This window comes from Heterocephalus glaber, unplaced genomic scaffold (genome assembly GCF_053883595.1).
Source record: "Heterocephalus glaber isolate CG9 unplaced genomic scaffold, H.glaber_assembly_v1.0 deba00000613, whole genome shotgun sequence".
Classification (NCBI taxonomy): Eukaryota; Metazoa; Chordata; class Mammalia; order Rodentia; family Bathyergidae; genus Heterocephalus; species Heterocephalus glaber.
Window position 1 is genome coordinate 4234475 of NW_028258152.1, and position 17294 is coordinate 4251768.

Consider the following 17294-nt stretch of genomic DNA (forward strand, 5'->3'; position numbering starts at 1 on the left):
ATCACAAGGATGTTTGTCTCTAGGAATCTATAGTTTAAAATTAATGATTTTTATACTTAGATTAATAATGCAAATTGGCTGGTTATTTTAGAACAAATATTCTGCATTCCATATTTAAAACATTCAAATATTAAAATAATATTTCTGGGGCTGGGGATTTAGCGCAGTGGCACTGTGCCTGCCTTGCAAGTGCAAGGTCCTGAGTTCAATCCCCAGTACCAAAAATAAATAAATAAATAAAATAATATCTGTCACTAGGAAGAAGGTCCTGACAAGGAACCAGCTCTGACTCCTGGGTCCTTTGGCCCTTGGCTGAAAGAATTCAGTCAAGACACATAGGTGGTCATGCAGAAGCATAGGTGGAGAGTAATGTAAAGCAGATATAAGGGAGGTGCACCTTCAAGGGAAAAGGTGGGCAGTGCCTTGAAGGCATCAGCTCCGAGTGTGAGTTTGGGGATCTTTTTATGCACACAAGAAGTACTTCTGAGGTTAAAGGAACGATGGTGATTATGATGCTTATTAAGAAACTCAGAGGGCCAGGGATTTAGCTCAGTGGTTTCGCCGCCTGCTGTGCAAGTGCAAGGACCCGAGTTTGATCTCCTGTAGCAAAAAAAAAACAAAAACAAGAAACTCAAAGCATATATAAAGAACAAAATAAAAGATAGATAATAGGAAACAGAGATAGGTTTTTTGCAAATGGGACCAAAAGAGATGGAAGGAGTAGGGAGTGTGGGGAGGATAATAGAACATAAAAAGAATTAAGATGAGTTACTCTCATGCACCAGCTCCCCACAAGAAATGGAATCTTTATGCTCTGCAAACAGGTACAAACAAAAATAAATTTAAAAAATTTTTTAAAGGAAGTTGTTTTGGAATTACAAAATGTCTTCCTTGTTCTTTTCAGATTGTCAGTGTTCCCTCAGGGGCCTGAATCATGTAAGAGATTTAGGAAGAAATTTGTCAAAGAAAAAGTTCTAATCTAAATCAGATCTCAGCCCAAGGTAGGAGGGTCTTTCTAGAATGTTTCCCTTTCTGGTATTATTGGGCCATAGGCTATGGAGACCAGAGGTGCTACATGTCCTTTTGTGGAAATGGACAGCTCTGTGTCATAATAAATGTGCACAATGTGAATTTTTAAAACTTAAGAGAGCTTGGGATGTAGCTAAGTACAAATGCCCCAGGTTCAATTCTCAGTACAAAAAAAAAATTCATCATGCTTTGTGGGGTCATTTTGGGTCTGATAACTAACAAATGATTATAAATGTATTGTATGTCGAGGTCTTTGTTTCTTCATTTAACTATAACTGGCAAAGCATTGTTTTTAGGACCCCTTTGTCAGGCCTGCTAATTTCTAACCACCTGCCTAACAATATTTATCTTATTTATGGAAATAATGTTACTATTCAGACTTGTTCAGTACCAATTAATAAATCTACACTCATTTTCCTAGGATATATTTAGGTTTAAAAAGTAATCTTTCCTTGGTACTTCCTGGAGCCTTGTCATCCTTTTTTTTTTTTTTTTTCCATTGTTGTTTTTTAAGACAGGGCCTGGCTTTGTAGTTTAGGCTGGCAATGAACTTACTACATAGGCCAGGCTGGCCTCGAACTCACAGAGATCCTCCTGCCTCGGACTCCCGAGTGGATCCTCTTTTGAATAAATGATATTTATCATAATGTAAGTGTTCATAAGAAAGATTTGCCTTTATAAAAAGGGTGATTAATGGGCCAGGGATTTAGCTCAGTGGTCCCGCCGGTTGTCTCAAAAGCACAAGGACCCAAGTTTGATCCCCAGTACCAAAAAAAAAAAGAGGGTGATTAAAAAATACAATGAATGTTTAAATTGTTTCAAAAATCTATCAACAGTAAAAGACACGTTGCCAAGAGCAATTGGACAAAGGTGTTTAAAGTGAGGGGAAATACTTTAAGTATTTGCGGGCAGTAAATGGCAACGTGTCTTTTACTGTAATACTTTTTTAAAAAACTTAAACATTCACTGTATGTTTTGGACACCCCTCATTCATGAACTGCTTATGGCAGTTTCTGTCAAACAGAAACAATGCGGCACATCCTCATCTACCTCATTCACCAGAGCTTGCACTGGTTAACCTCTGGCTCTTCCCCAAAGCCAACATGCCCACGGAAGGTAAATGTTTCAAAGCGATCCGGAATGTCCAGGCAGCCACAACGGTGCAACTAATGATACTCAGGAAAGAGGACTTCAAGGAGTGCTTTAGAAAGTGGCAGGAACAATGGAATAGTTGTGTACAAAGGGGCAGGGCCGGGTATTTTTAGGTGGATTAAAGGCAATGTATCTTTTACTGTAATAATTGAAAAAGTTTAACCATTGTAGTTTTTGATCACCATGTACATACATACATATATATGACATTAAACATTCAAAATGAAGAGGTATATGCATGTGTTTACCTAACTGTATTTATCTTAATGTAATTGATATATTCATCTTTAGTAGTTTGGTAATAATATAACATTACATTTCTTCATATTATGATTTGATTTGATGTTTTTCTCCCTAAGAATCTCTTTTGTGATAACCCATGAACTCCTGGGGTCTCAGTGGGTTCAAGGACTCAGTCCTTCAAGGACTTCAGTCCCCACGAAGCAGAGTCTGTGAAAGGAGTCTGCTCTCACTGTCTTGGTCTGCGCTGCCTTTGCAGGGGGGGCCCTGTGCCCCGATACCCTGTGATGACGGAAGCTGAGCTGCAGCTCTGGGCCGGCAAAGTTTCTGAAGGCGTGGAAAAGGAAGCCCCCACCCCATGACAATTCAGTAAAACTAAGTCAGGGTTCCAATTTGCTGTGCTGGGAACAAAGGTCTGTTCCAAGGTGATTTATCTTCCACAGCACTTAGAATAATTTTCTTTAAAAAAGGAAGAAGAGCCAGGAATTTAGCTCAGTGGTTCCAGCGCCTGCCGTGTGAGCACAAGGTCCTGAGTTCGATCTCTGGTACCAAAAAGAATAAATAAATTAAAAAAATAAAAAAAGGATGAAGTTCTGGCTCTTAGGGCATTTAAATAATTACAAATATGCAGAAAATGGGGTAAGTTGAAGTAATTACAAACACTGTAATTCTCCTTTAGGTTCTTGCTCGTTTAAGACTCTAAACCTCTTTGCCTTTCTCAAATTTCAGTGACAGACTTGGCACAGCCAGGCTATGTAAATGATAGGTCTCTGAACAGTATGGGAATACCACAAACCACTATGAACAGCCTGGTTGTTTTTAATGGAATGATACTTAAATTACTACTTGAGATAGTTTACAAGCTTTGTATCGCAATTCAGCGTGAAGTTCCTAAACTAACTTAGAATAAGTGAAGGCTCACAGTGAAATACAGTATATTAACCCTAATAGATCCCCACACAGTGCTCCTTTATATTTTAATTAATCATGACTCAAACAGTGTCTAAGCTTCCTAGTTAGACCTGGGTTTTTTTTTTCTGGTTTATTTGTTTGTTTTATTTGGTACGGGGGATAGAACTTGGGACCTTGCGCTTGCAAGGCAGGCGGTGGCACCACTGAGCTAAATCCCTAGGGTAGACCTGTTGTTTGAGTGGGTGGAATAAAATGAGTCACCTATTCTTTTTTCCAGGTACAGTCTAGGACTTTCCCTGGAACAAAACATTTATCCCAGTATAGGTTTTGCTAGGCATATTGTAAAGTTGTTTGCTAAAGTCCTCTAATAAGAGACCGTGATCAATAATGCTAAGTGAAATAAATCACACACATAAGCTTAATAATCACATGGTCTCACTTATATGAGAAGCCCAAATTATAAATAAAAAACAAAATAAAAGATAACAGGGGGCCAGGGATTTAGCTCAGTGGTTCCGCTGCCTGCCTCGCAAGCGCAAGGGCCCGAGTTCGATCCCTGGTACCAAAAAAAAAAAAAGATAATAGGAAGTAGGGAGATAGATCTTTCTCAAATGGGGAGAGGTCAAGAGGTGGAGGGAAGAGGAAGGAGGAGATGAAAGAGGAATTAAAATGTGTTATGTACGTGTACCAGTTCCACACAAGGAATGGAAACAGGATGTACTGCACATATATACTGATAAAAAAAAGACTGTGGTCAATTCACTGATCTCTCTCCCTCTGTGATCAAAGTTAATATTTTCAAACAAATGCCGGCAAGGAAATTTGGTGCAGGGACTGGTGGCCTATGAGGAGGAGGTAGCTAAAGAAGTGGCTGTAGGGCCGGGGATTTAGCTCAGTGGTTTCACTGCCTGCTCCGCAAGCGCAAGGACCCAAATTGATCCCCGGTACAAAAAAAAAAAAAAGAAGTGGCTGCAGAAAGAAGGGAGAGCCTGCCTTTGAGCCCAGTCTGGGGCCAGATCCACCTTCTGAGTTAAACACTGGCCTACAGCCAGTATGTTCAGGTCCAAAGACAAAGGGAGACAGTAACCAGGTAGCCTGATGTACGAGAGGATTTTGCGCATGCACCCAGTGGTCCTCTCCGATCCTTGGCCGACCTCATTCCAGTTTTCCTGCCATAGACTATGCTCATTTGACCCTCGTGGGCTTAGCATGCCAGGACAGTTCTCCCCTCAAAGGCCATAAAAAGTCAAAATCTCCATTGCCTCATGGAGACGCTGAGTCAAGCTGCTCATAGGCAGGATTCACACTACAGGCTCAAGCCCAGCACAAATACTAAGGCTTAGAACCCTTAGACCAAGCTCCTTCCAAGCAGTGAGTGCTTCTCAGTGGCTGGCTCCCGCCATTCAGAGTGTGCTTCTTTGTTTAGCATATCTAGAGCCTGGGCTAAACCCCTGACCTGATAACACCTACAATCCCACCTCCTCAGGAGGCGGAGTCGAGGACCACATGGGCCGTGTGAAGGCCATTACAGGTAATTTAGACCCGTTTCAAAATAAAAGATAAAAAGGGCTGGAGACATAGCTCAGAGGTAGAGTGCCCCTGGGTTTGAATCCAGCACTATAAAACATTTTTAAAAGTTTGTTCACATTCAATACCAGAAAAATGTGTTATAACAGATGAAAGAGATTACTAATAAGGTTGAAGTTGATTTTCCTTAAAATGCAGCTTTATTTGTAGCAAATAAATGAGTTAAAAAAAAACCCAGCTCTGAATCAGATCATAAACAAATGGCATCAGCCAGCTGTGAAATTATTTCTTCATATCTTAGTTTAGTTTTAATCCTATCTCGCACACTTAGAACTACTATTACCATAAAATTTCTCCCTTTAAATTTTTTTTCTAATAATTTCACACTGATAGGAAAAGGCAGGCTCCATACAAAGAAATTTTTTTTCTGAATTCATTTGAGAATAAGTTGCCAACATGATGTCTCATCATCCCTAAATAATTTATTGTGTATTTTCTATAAATAAAAACATTCTCCTAAACAGCAAGATTCAACTGTCAAAGTCAGGAAACTAACACTGATAAACTACTACTATCTATTCTTCAGAATCCATCTGAATTTCGCCAGATGTCCCAATAATAATGCCCTTTTATACAAAAGAATCCAGTCCAGAACCACAGTTTGTGCCTAGTAGTCATGCCTCTTAGTATCTGTTAGGCTTGAATATTTCCTTAGTCTTTCTTATACGTTCAAGACCTTGACACTTCAAAAATTACAGGGGAGTTATTTTGTAGGATCTCTCAGTTTGGAGTTTGCCTGATTTTCCATCAGGATTAAGTTTGAGATGTGCATCTTTGGCAAGAGTATCATAGAAACAATGCTCTGCACCTTATTAATTCCTGTCACATGAGGCTCAATTTCAAACTGTCTTATCACTAATGTTCCCTTTGATCACATGATTTAAGTTCAGTGGTATTCACCAGCCTTCTTCATTACAAAATTTTCTTTTTTCCTTTATAATTAATATCAACATTTTAGGAAGGCACTTTGAAACGTATGCAAAAACTTTCTTTACCCTCCAACTTTCTATATATTCACTTATTTCATCAATTTGGACTCACAGTGTCCTAGTTTATTTCATTACTATCATTATTTCTTTTAATGCTCAAATTCTCCCCAATTTAACTCTTGCCTTCAAGCTGGCTTCTACATCCTTTTGCTGTCCCCATCATTTCTTAGCACTTCTTTACTTTCAGTTTTGGACTCCTGTTGTACTTGTTTTACCCTTGCCATGGAATCTATTATTTCTCTTCCTTGTAATGGAGAATGATATTTAAAAGCCAAGATTTGGGCAATAAGTGTGCTCATTGTTGCTGGGTTGTAGAAGGTTCTGGGCTTCTCAGTGGACAGAGCTGGGGACTCTGCCTACCTCCATTGTCCCACCTACTGGCTTTAGGGCTGAATTGCCTGGGAAGGGAAAGGGAGAGGAAAACTAAATGTTGTTCTTAAACTTTGTTTCACTCAGTATATCCTCTAAGATATAACCAACAGACCTCAAGTGAGCTATTCATTGGTCTTAGTCACCCAACATCTTTCCCTTGCCTTTTGCCTTTGTTAGCAGGTCCTGATTTTTACGCTGGTAAAATATCCTCTGCCGCTCAAGGTTGTGTTTTCCACAAAAGTGACTTCATCTTTTGCTGCAGGGGCACATCTGACTCAGTCCTGACCAGCGGATCACATTCTATTACTCACTTTCCTGTCAATGGGACAAAATACCTGACACACACAACTTAAGGGAGGAGAGGTTTATTTTGGTTTATGGCTTTGTTTCATGGTCACCTGGCTCCAAGGCAGAAACAACATGATGGAAGGTAGGGAGGAGCACAGCTTCTTGGTCCATGGCAGCCAAAGAACAGAGAGAGAGAAGGGAAGAGCCAGGGACAAGAACACCCCCTTCCAGCTCACAACCCCCAGACATCTACTCCTCCAACCAGGCCCTACCTCCCAATAGCACATTCAACTATTTAATTAATTAATTAATTAATTAATTTGTTGGTACCGGGGATCGAACTCAGGTCCTTGCACTTGCGCAGCAGGTGGCGAAACCACTGAGCTAAATCCCCAGCCCCTCAACTATTAATTTATTAATGGATCAATCCACTGATGAGTACAGTGCCTCCATGATCCAATTGCCTTCCAAGAGCCCACATCGGACTTTGGGGGGCCATTTTAGATCTAAACCTTACATTCTCCTTATAGTAGTAATCAGTGTCACCATTTACATTCTTGCTTTAACAAAAAATTCAGGCATTCATCTATGACTTTTTTCTCTCATACTACTTATCCAGTTCATCAGCATATTGTCTTCCTCCAAAATTTATCCCAAATATAACCATTTCTCTCTACTTCCTTCAACTCTCTGTACCTACTTGCCTACCCTCACCTCTCACCTGATCTCCTCTTGCTTCAAGTCTTGTTCCACTACCCAATTTTCTTCACACAGCCACCAGAGAGTCTTTTAAGACTTTAAAACAGATTATGTCATTTCTCTGCTCCCCCTTTCACTCAGAACAAATCTAATGTCTTTTTACTATGACCAAGCAGTGTCTACATCAGGATCTGTGTCCTCTGAAGAAATTACAAAACTACAGATACCTGAATCCATGCTGAAAGAGTCTAATTTAGTTGATCTGGGATGGAGCCTGGACAATGGTTTCTCATAAAAGCTCCCTGGTTTTTCTAATGTTCAGCCAGAACCAAGAGCCACCATTTACATGATCTGGCCTTGGATACCAGTCAGCCTCATATATTATCGCTTTTACCATTCTAGTTAATCAGCTCCCCATTGCTGCAACAAAATACCTGAGCTAATAACTTAGAAAGGGGAAAGGTTTAGTTTGGCTCATGGCTTCAGAGGTTTTAGTCCATGGTAAGCCCTATTGCCTTGGACCTGTGGTGGCACAGTACAGCACAGGGAGAGTGCATAGTGGAGGAGGCCTATTCACATCACAGCAGTCAAGAGGCAAGGGAGTAAAAGGTTGGAGTTGCAATGTCCTCCAAAAGGCATACCCCCAATGACTTACCTTCCTTCCACTAGGCCCACCTCCTAAAGTTTTCACCACCTCCCAGTAGTGACAAGCTGGGGACCAAGTACTGAACACATGAGCCTTTGGTAGCTATTTCAGCTCTAAACTATAGCACCATTACTCACTGTAGGTGCCTCAGCCTTCTCACTGTCCTTGAGCATGTAAAACATGATCCCACTTCAGGGCTGCAGTGTCTCCTCACGCTAACTACCCTGAACCAGACACAGATTAAGGGTACAGTCCTCCACAAGGGACCACTGTGTCTGACAGCATCAGCAAGCTCAGGAGTTCCCAGGCCACCTACACTTCTGACAAACTGGCTACAACGGGAGTTCACACTACCTCTGTTGATAATTTACTAGAATGATCTACAGAACTCTGGAAACCACTATAGTTGAACAACACATCTTGGAACTGCAAGGGTCCACTTCTTAGTGGACTTTGGGGGAGATGCGAAAATATGAAAAAACTGACAGATGAACTATATACACGAGGAGTATTTAAACAATTAAGACAAAATTTGCTTAGAAATGCATAAATCATGCAGAAAATAGTCTATTTTATCATTCAGTGCCATAAAGTAGACATAGATATCTTATAAAAGGTTAAAAATCTATCAGAAGTTATACACAGAAACACAGACCTTACATGGCACTGTTTACAGTCAAGAAAAATGTAAACAAATTTAAAGATGCCGTGTTAAATCATAACTGCATAAAATAAACTATCACTGGACATGGTGGTACATGCCTAGAATCCCAGCTACCCAGGAGAATGAGGCAGGTAGATTGCAATTTAGGGAGTTTAGGCAACTTAGGGAAACCTGATCTCAAAATAAAATTTTAAGGGCCAGGGGTTTAACTCAGTGGTTCTACTGCCTGCCTTGCAAGCTCAAGGTCCCAAGTTCGGTTCCTGGTACCAACAATAAATAAATAAATTAATTAATTGAATAAAATAAAAATTTTAAAAGTCTGGCATATGTAGCTCAGTGTTCCCTGAAAAAAAATAACTGTAGTACATACTGTGCTACTGTAATAATTCCATAGCCACCTCCTGCTGCAATTGTGGGAAGACAAAGGTTATATTCAGATTTTTTTTTTTTCGGCACCGGGGATCAAACTTGGGTCCTTGCACTTGCGCAGCAGGGGGCGAAACCACTGAGCTAAATCCCCGACCCAATACTCAGATTTTTTACTTCATAAGGATTGTGCCTCTCACCCCCTTGCTGTTCAAGGGTCAATGGTATAACTATGATTCCAGTTTTATTATAGCAAAAAAGGATACAAATCAAGACCAGCCAAAAGAAGAAGCACATAGACACTGATGTGTAACATACAAACCAAATATTTTTAACTGGGACCCTCACTTGAGTTTTGCTGTCCCGTTTTTTATTGGGATTTCGTGACATAGGCATGATTTATTGACTCATTAGCCATATGATTCAACTCAACTTTCAGACCTTCTCTCATTCCTAGTGTTTAGGCCAATATCTTATGGGTTACAGCTCTGATCTGATAGTCACGTTTAGTCTTTCTGGATTGACCAATCCCCGGCCTAAGTCCTCTCCTTAGGACAAACTCTCTAGGAGCTCAGTGTGAGTCGCCTTCTTAGCATAAACTGCCAAGGTGCACTATGCATAATTGTTAGATCTTCTTATTTGCTTGGTGTCAGGTAAAAGGGCTGAAAACCAAGACCAGACCAGGCCACAACAAGCCTTTATTAGGGGAATAGATCTGCCGGGCTGTCTCTGAACAAAGGAGTGACAAAAGCAATATGGCTGGGACAGGGAGAGTCTTTTATAGAGACTGGGGTGGGACTTGTAGGGGCTGAGGCTGGGTTGAGTGAGGTAGTGACTAGGGAATGGAGGAGCCGGTGACGTCACTAGATGGTAGGAGGTGAGCGAGTATTAGGTTACTTTCTAGGCAGGAACAGGGGCATGCTGGGAAGAAGGGTTTGTTCTTTGGTGGGAGCAACATCTTGGCATGACGTCACCCAGGGGAGGGGGCAAGGCACCATAGAAAGAGGGCAGCTACTATACATAATAGCTGCTGAGGTAGTGGGAGACCTATCACTTGAAATGCCTAGCCCCTTCTCTCTGCTTGTCAATTTGTACTCATTTACCTCTTCAATGCATTCTTCTTCTATAATCCTAGCTGGAAGTAGCCTCTCTACTTCTCTAATGAGATGTCACATCTTGCATAGTATTAATATTTGTTCTTTGTTTGTATTTGTACAATTAAATTATATTAAACAAATATTTAATATGTTCTTAAAATGGTCTAAGAATATAAGCATAATTAGTTTGTGTCCATAAGCAGCCAATTATCTAGTAAAAGAGGAAAAGATACCTTTTATCAGTTGACGTTATCGATCAGCCACTGTTTCCCCAAATATTTTGTCTCCCATATCCTATTTTCTCTTTCTAGCAAGAATTCTTGTTAGATCTTTGAAGCTTGAAATTGATCCTTTCAGTCTATTCTTCATGCTTTTTGATGCAGTCTATTTATCTGTCTTATATTCAGGAATTTTTTTTTCAAATTTATCTTCAAGTTTACTGCTTCCTTCTTCAGTGGAATCTAATCTAGTTGATCTATTCCTCCAGAAGTAAATTTGAGTAGAAACTCTCTATCATATCTAGATATTCTTATTTTTTTTATTTTGGCCTTTTTTTTTTATAGTGAATTGCCATTTGCTTATCTTTTCAACACACACTCTATTTTCAAAATTTAAAACACAGATTATAGTCTATTTTAGATTTTTTTCTCTATATTTGTTTGGAGATAGAAAGGCTTCCTGTTTATTCTATCTCTGACTTCTGCATCCATTGTGAATTTTTCCTATGAGCTTCCTTTAGTGAGCACACTTCTGTTGATGGTTATCCCATACTGAACTACACAGGGAGCCCCTTTCTCAAAAACAAAACAAAACTGAGAGAAAGGATGACTGCAACTTCTGGGACACAGTGGATTTACCCAAAGCATTCCTTCGGTTAATTTAGGCTCCTTTCCTTCCAAAGGCATCACACCCAAATTTCTTAAAGATACTGTAAGTGCATAAATTGGCTTAGTTGAGAAAGTAAAGTGCAGGAATCTATGTTAAGATAAAGGTTCAGACCGGGCCAGGCAGGGGATTTAGCTCAGTGGTTCCAGCCCCTGCCTTGCAAGCGCAAGGTCCTGAGTTGGATCCCCAGTACCAAAATAATAATAATAATAATAATAATAATAATAATAATAATAAAAGGTTCAGACTGAGAAAATTCAAAGAATGCTTAAATTATCCAACTTAGAAAAACAAACAAAGCTGGACTTACACTTGTAACGCAGGCCACTCCCCCTGTAGGCTGGGCCACCTTCTTCACAGGTCTCCACCCTCTAAAGAAAACTAATGATCTCCCCTTCAGGAAATAGCATGCATCTCTCTTGAAGGCCAGCACTCTATTTCTTTGTACTTTTAAAATTTTGCAAACTAAGTCCTTGTGTACCTCTTTCTGGCTGGTCTTAAAAATTCTTTTTTCATGATGGTAGGTAACGTGCAACTTATTCTACAGGTAGGTGGTGGGGGTGACAGTGGGGGTTTTGGTTCCTCATCTCCCTGCTGGGAACCTTCTAGGACCTGTCTGGTGACAGTATTAACATCTTCCAGCCACCCTAGAAGCACCATGGTCCAGGACCATGTAGCTTTATAGCAGATAGGTAAGTTAATTAGGTATCTTGTGTGCAGTTAGACAGGACCAGCCCTCCAGGAGCCAACACAGCAAGGAGCTAACATGGAGAACAATTGAGGCACATTCACTGGTCAGCATTCTAAAAAGGAAAAGAAGTACTACTTCCCCTAGAGATAGAGAGCAGTGATTGATATTCTAAATGGGAAATTCCTTGTATGTGACTTGTCTTTTCATTGGATCCCCATTTAATCAATATGACCTGGTGACTGTACTTGTAATCTTATTGGTCGGTCATGGTCTTGTCCCAGCTCATGCCCACCTTGTAAATTTCCATTCAGTCTTATAGTTTTGTCCCACTTTGTAGCCGCCCCACCACGTGGCTTTGCTGTATAAAACATCTTTGAAAAGTGGGGTGGGTGGGCAACCCACTTTCAGGTCCCCTGCTGTCTCTCTTAGGGAGAAGCTTTCTCCTACTCTTGAGCTCTGTTGATACCTAGAATTCATTCTTCAACTTTAGAGAACACGAACTCGCATTTCGGATATCTAGTAGGTTTGGGAGTTACATCTCTTCCCCCTATATCAGCTTCATGTGTCACACGTGCTAGGTATTTACTGGAGGAATAAATCTGTAACCAAAGTAAGGAGTAGAGCCTGAATGTGTGAAATAAAACACAACCTCATTGTATCTCAGTTTCTTCACTTAAAAATGAGGGTAAAATGGTAAGACTTAAAATTCCTCTTGGTTCTAATATTCTACCTATATTTATTGAGGATTAGGCAGAATTTTTAAAATGCGCATTTTAGGGCTGGGGATTTAGCTCAGTGGTTCCGAGGCCTGCCTCACAAGTATAAGGTCCGGAGTTCAATCCCCGGTACCACCCCCCCCCCCAAAAAAAACAAACAAACCAAAAAAACCACACTTTAAGAAATAGTGTGTGCCCTCAAAAGGGAGAGAGGCCCATTGTTTTCAGGAGCTGTTATATTTATTTTTTTGGAGGGGTGGAAACGTGGGATTTGTGAATCTAGAGGAAGTTCTGTCTTGGTTTATAGAAGAAAAGGATGGCCCATCCAAAGGTAGAAAGAAAATGGCCCATTTTATAAGTGAAAGGCAGGGAGCCAGTCCAGTGTATTTAGTGAGAGTGACATCCTGTTTTCCTCAAAAACATTCTTTGAATCTGTTTCTCTTAATACTATTCTATTTATACAACTTAGTGCCAATTCTAATTTTTAGTTTCAGTTTAAGTAAGAAAAACATGCGGCTAACTTCTCCTTAAGGGCAGATGAATTTCGCTGTCAAACTGCCATAGGGAAAGAAAGTGAAATGTAGTCCTGAAAATGCTGTTTAATGTATCGGACAAACAAAGAACATCAGAGGCTGACCCGTTACAGGGCTATACTTTTATAACCTACTAAGAAGTGCTGCTATCCTGGGATAAAGACCATTGCTTGGAAGTTCTCTTTTGAGATTCCAGTTTTTAAGATCATTCTCTGTATGCAGCCTTCAATTTCTAAAAATAAACAAAGTCAGAACACTTCTCCTTGGAGGAAACAAAAGCCATGGGGGTTTGAAGCAGAAATACATTGTCCAACAAAGGAAAGAGGAAAATCTAGCTTCCTCCCATTAAAAAAAATTTACTTTACAAGAATATGAGCCAATAATAGGAGTTTATATTTGAAATGAGTGACCAACCAACCAACTCTGCATCATTTAAGAAAAACTTTTAAAACAGAATTTTAAAAGACAGGAAATTTCACTCTTACGATACCCACCATGCATTTATTTATTGTACCAGGCACATACTGGAGGTGAGGCTTGACTAGGGTCACAGTGATCCATTAGCATGGTAACTTGTGGGGTAACAACGGTCAACTGGTTGATTCACTTCTATTTCATTGTTCTTCTAGTATGTTTTTCTCTCCTGTGTACCTTGGAAAGCTGAAATTTTTGTTCCCTAAAATCGAGTGCTCCAATTTAGTATACTTGCGTGAGATTTGGGAGGCAAGTCCCGTGATTTTTGCCTTATTCTGTTGCAAACAGTCATTCCATGTGGTGTTTCCTGGTAGCAATATTGCTGGGTTCATCCCCCAGCTTTCTGCACCCTGAGAGGCACTGCCATGGACAGGAAGCTGAATGCCATGTTCGGCTTCCTAATTTCTCCACCACAGCTTTGACCGTGCATTTTTGAACCCACTCAGAGCAACAGCTTCTAAGGAGCTTCTAAGATGTGGTGCTAGGACCATGTTCTGCTAAGGATTTTATTAACAACTAATTCCATGAGTTAAATCCTTTTCTGTTTAAAACATGATGGGTAGGGCTGGGGATTTAGCTCAGTGGTTTCACCACCTGCTGTGCAAGCACAAGGATGAGAGTTTGATCCCTGGCACCAAAAATAAATAAAACATGATGAGTCATTTCTGTTTCCTGCACCAAATCATGCCTAAAATACCCTTCAGTGTTATTTATGGATAATAATATCAATAATAATAGAACTCTTGGACATAGAACATTTGGCACTGTTTTTGTTATATAGTCCTTGTATAATGATCCCTGTATATTCAGTTTCTATTTCCTCACCAAATGTTGCCGTGACAATTAGGAGACACACAGAGGAGAGGGCCACTGGAACTGGCTGTGTGCTGCAGGGGTTAAAGCACAGGCTGCCACTCGGAGGACCTGAGGCTCCCCTCAAAGAATCTGAGGTTCCCAAAAGCTGGAACTTTGGTTTTACCATGGTTTTCCTGGTGCTCCAACAGTGCCTGATACAGAACAAACCCTTAGAACAAATTTCTTTTAAATGAACTACTTTGAACTCCTCTTCTTACCCATAGCACCTGAATTTAAGTGGCTCCACTGGGAAAGCTGGATTTCATGACCTATGTACTACTGGAACTTCTGTGGATCCAGGAGGTTAGGCAGAGGTATTATGGCTGTTGTAGGTGCTACCACTGTGAGTGAAATAAAGATTGTGCTCAAGCCTGGCCCTTCCATACCTGGACTCTGGAATAGGCCAATGGCTGGGAATCTTCATGGGAGAAGCAGGTGGAACCAAATCTGTAGTATACAAATCCGAAGTCTAACACATCAATGCATTGTAACCACTCATGGGGCATAAACATTCAATTACAGTTCTGCTGCCCATGGAGCCCAAAACACCACAATGTTTTCATTCCCTGGTGAGCACAGTGCTTGTGTATCTGCGATGATCACTTGGCCAGCCATATTATATTTCAAAGAGAGAAAATATTTTTCATTGGTTAAAATAGCTTCACTGGAATTATGTAAAGAAAGAATTTGGGGAATGATTAGTAAGTGGGTCCTGTATTAGCCATGTGACTTGAGCAAGTTTTCCGAGTTCCCTAAGCTTCAGTTTCCTGACGTGTCAGATGGGGACAGTAATAATGAGCATGTAGTTGTGAAGATTACAGTTGTTTATGCAAAGCACAAGTCTCCCTGGTCTTCTCCAGCTTGAAAATAAGCCCAGTGACTAGTGGTCCACTCCTCCTCCTCTCTGAGGATCTCTAATCACCCCCTCAACCTCGCTTCCACACTTGGTGCAGGGCGCCTCTCACGTGAGATTCTCGTGCATTAGTCACTGAGCACCTACTCCTGAAAGATAGAGGGGCTATGGAAGACATGAAGATAAATAATCAGTATTTATGCATAATAGTTGGTTCATTATGTGAAGTTGTTTTTGTAGGTCAAAAGTGACCCAGTGATCCCAATAGCATCTGGTTGGGCTACTCTCCGAGTGCCTGCTGCGGAGTGACCACACCTAAGGAGCCGAGGGAGCACTGTGACAGTGATGTGTGGGTAAAAGAGAAGCAAAGACTATTCCTGATGTGGAAGTTGTGGGAAGGAGTTGTGCAATAGGTGGGGTTTCCCTGGGCCAAAAGCTGCCAGGAAAGAGGCTTGCTAGTCTTAGGAGGTAGACCAGAAGGTGACATTGGCCCCTGTCCTAGGCATAGCACACAGAGAGGAACAGCTACCTAGGGTGAACTCAGTGGGTTGATCTCGAAGGTCATTTCCATTGGGTTTAGAAGGATAAACATATTTCAACAGAGGCCACATTTTCTACAAGGGGGTTTGAGGATTGTGCATCGGTGGTGAGGAGAATTACTTATGCCTCATTATTCCTTAGCGTCTTACTCAGAACATAAATTTGATGATTAAATCGTGAAAAATAATATAATGAAACTCACTTCAGATTTTGTAACTATAGCCCATAAACTACAAGAGCTTTTTTTAAAAAAAAAAAAAAATCTGGCAAAGTATGTATAAGATTTACCATTAAAAAAAAAAAGATTTAGCATTTTAACCATTTTTATAGGGAAGTGTGCAATTCAGAGGCATTAAGTGTATTACACTGCTGTACAACCAAAACTACTGGCGCAGAGAGCTAAGTCAGCTAAAGACTGAGAGGCAGTTAGAAAAAGACTGGGCCCAAGACAGCATCAGAACAGAGAGGAGGCAAACCAGGCCGGCAAGCCTCCCCACAGATAAAGGATAGCTCAAAGCTGTACTGGAGCCAGCATCATTTGGTCCAATAAGCCCAAACAATATAGCAAACACATAGAAACAACATAACAAACACACAGATAGATTAGAATGCTCTGGGCCTTGCTCCTACCCCTTCCAGAAATCCCTTTGTCCTTCTCCTTGCTATGCACCCTTACTACATACCTCTTTTCTCTATTAGATCAATATTAGCAAAGAGACGGTACTTGTAATCCTATAGGTTTATCACAGTTTGACCAAAGGTAACCTGTGATGTAATGATGTGATTTTGCAATATAGAAAACCTCTAGATAAACAACCTCACTTTCAGGGCCCCTCCTGCCTCTCAGGGACTTTCTCTTAATAAAATCTTCCTATTCTTTACCTCCTTTGTCCTCAAGTCCTTTCTTTGGTGACATAAGACACAAACCCTACACACCTAACAGGTTGGGAGTTGCTTTCCTGTAACACTACCACTCCTCTCCAAAACTTTCGCCATCATTCCACACTGACACTGTACCCATTAAACAGTAATTCCCCATTTCCCCCTCTTTCCTGCCCCTGATAACCACCATCTACTTTTTGTCTCTAGGGATTTGACTACTCCAGGTACCTCAAATAAGTGGAATCATATAGTGTTTGTTCTTTTGTGACTGGGTTATTTTACTGAGCACGTTTTCAAGGTCTGTCCATGTTGTAGCATGTGGTTTTCCTTTTTATAAGCCCGAATGATATTCTTATGTGTATATCACATTTTGTTGAGTCCCTCATCTGTCTATGGACATTTGTGTTGTATGCATACTTTTTGGCAGGAGCTACTTTAAAACTAATTCAGGGCAGCAAAGGTAGTCTTAGGCTAATGCAGAGAGCTAGAACCTGGCCAGCCCTCACTGGAAGGATGAAATTTAAGCACACTGCATCTTCTTGATGCTATGGGAAACTGGGGTAGAAATCTTCAGGTGTCCCTTTTTCCAAGCTAAGATGAAGACAAGCAAGGCCTGTTTCTCTGGACACCAACATATGTCCTGATGTCCTTGGGGATAGGCTGAGGAGACAAACTGAACTTGGAGACAATGATCCACCAACCTCATCACCTCTCACCATGCAGAGCAAACTATAGTATTCTGGGGTTTTTTCTATATGCTCTTCAGATAAAAGCTTTATTCCCCGAGGGTCCACTTCAAAATCTTTTTTAGAAAAATAAGGTCT

The 17294-nt window shown here is 40.7% G+C and overlaps 1 long non-coding RNA gene across 1 annotated transcript in view; it reads right to left on the minus strand.

Moving 5' to 3' along the window:
- Window positions 1-17294, minus strand: part of LOC110346589 (uncharacterized) — a 46313-nt gene that overhangs the window by 5621 nt on the left and 23398 nt on the right. The window lies entirely within an intron of this gene.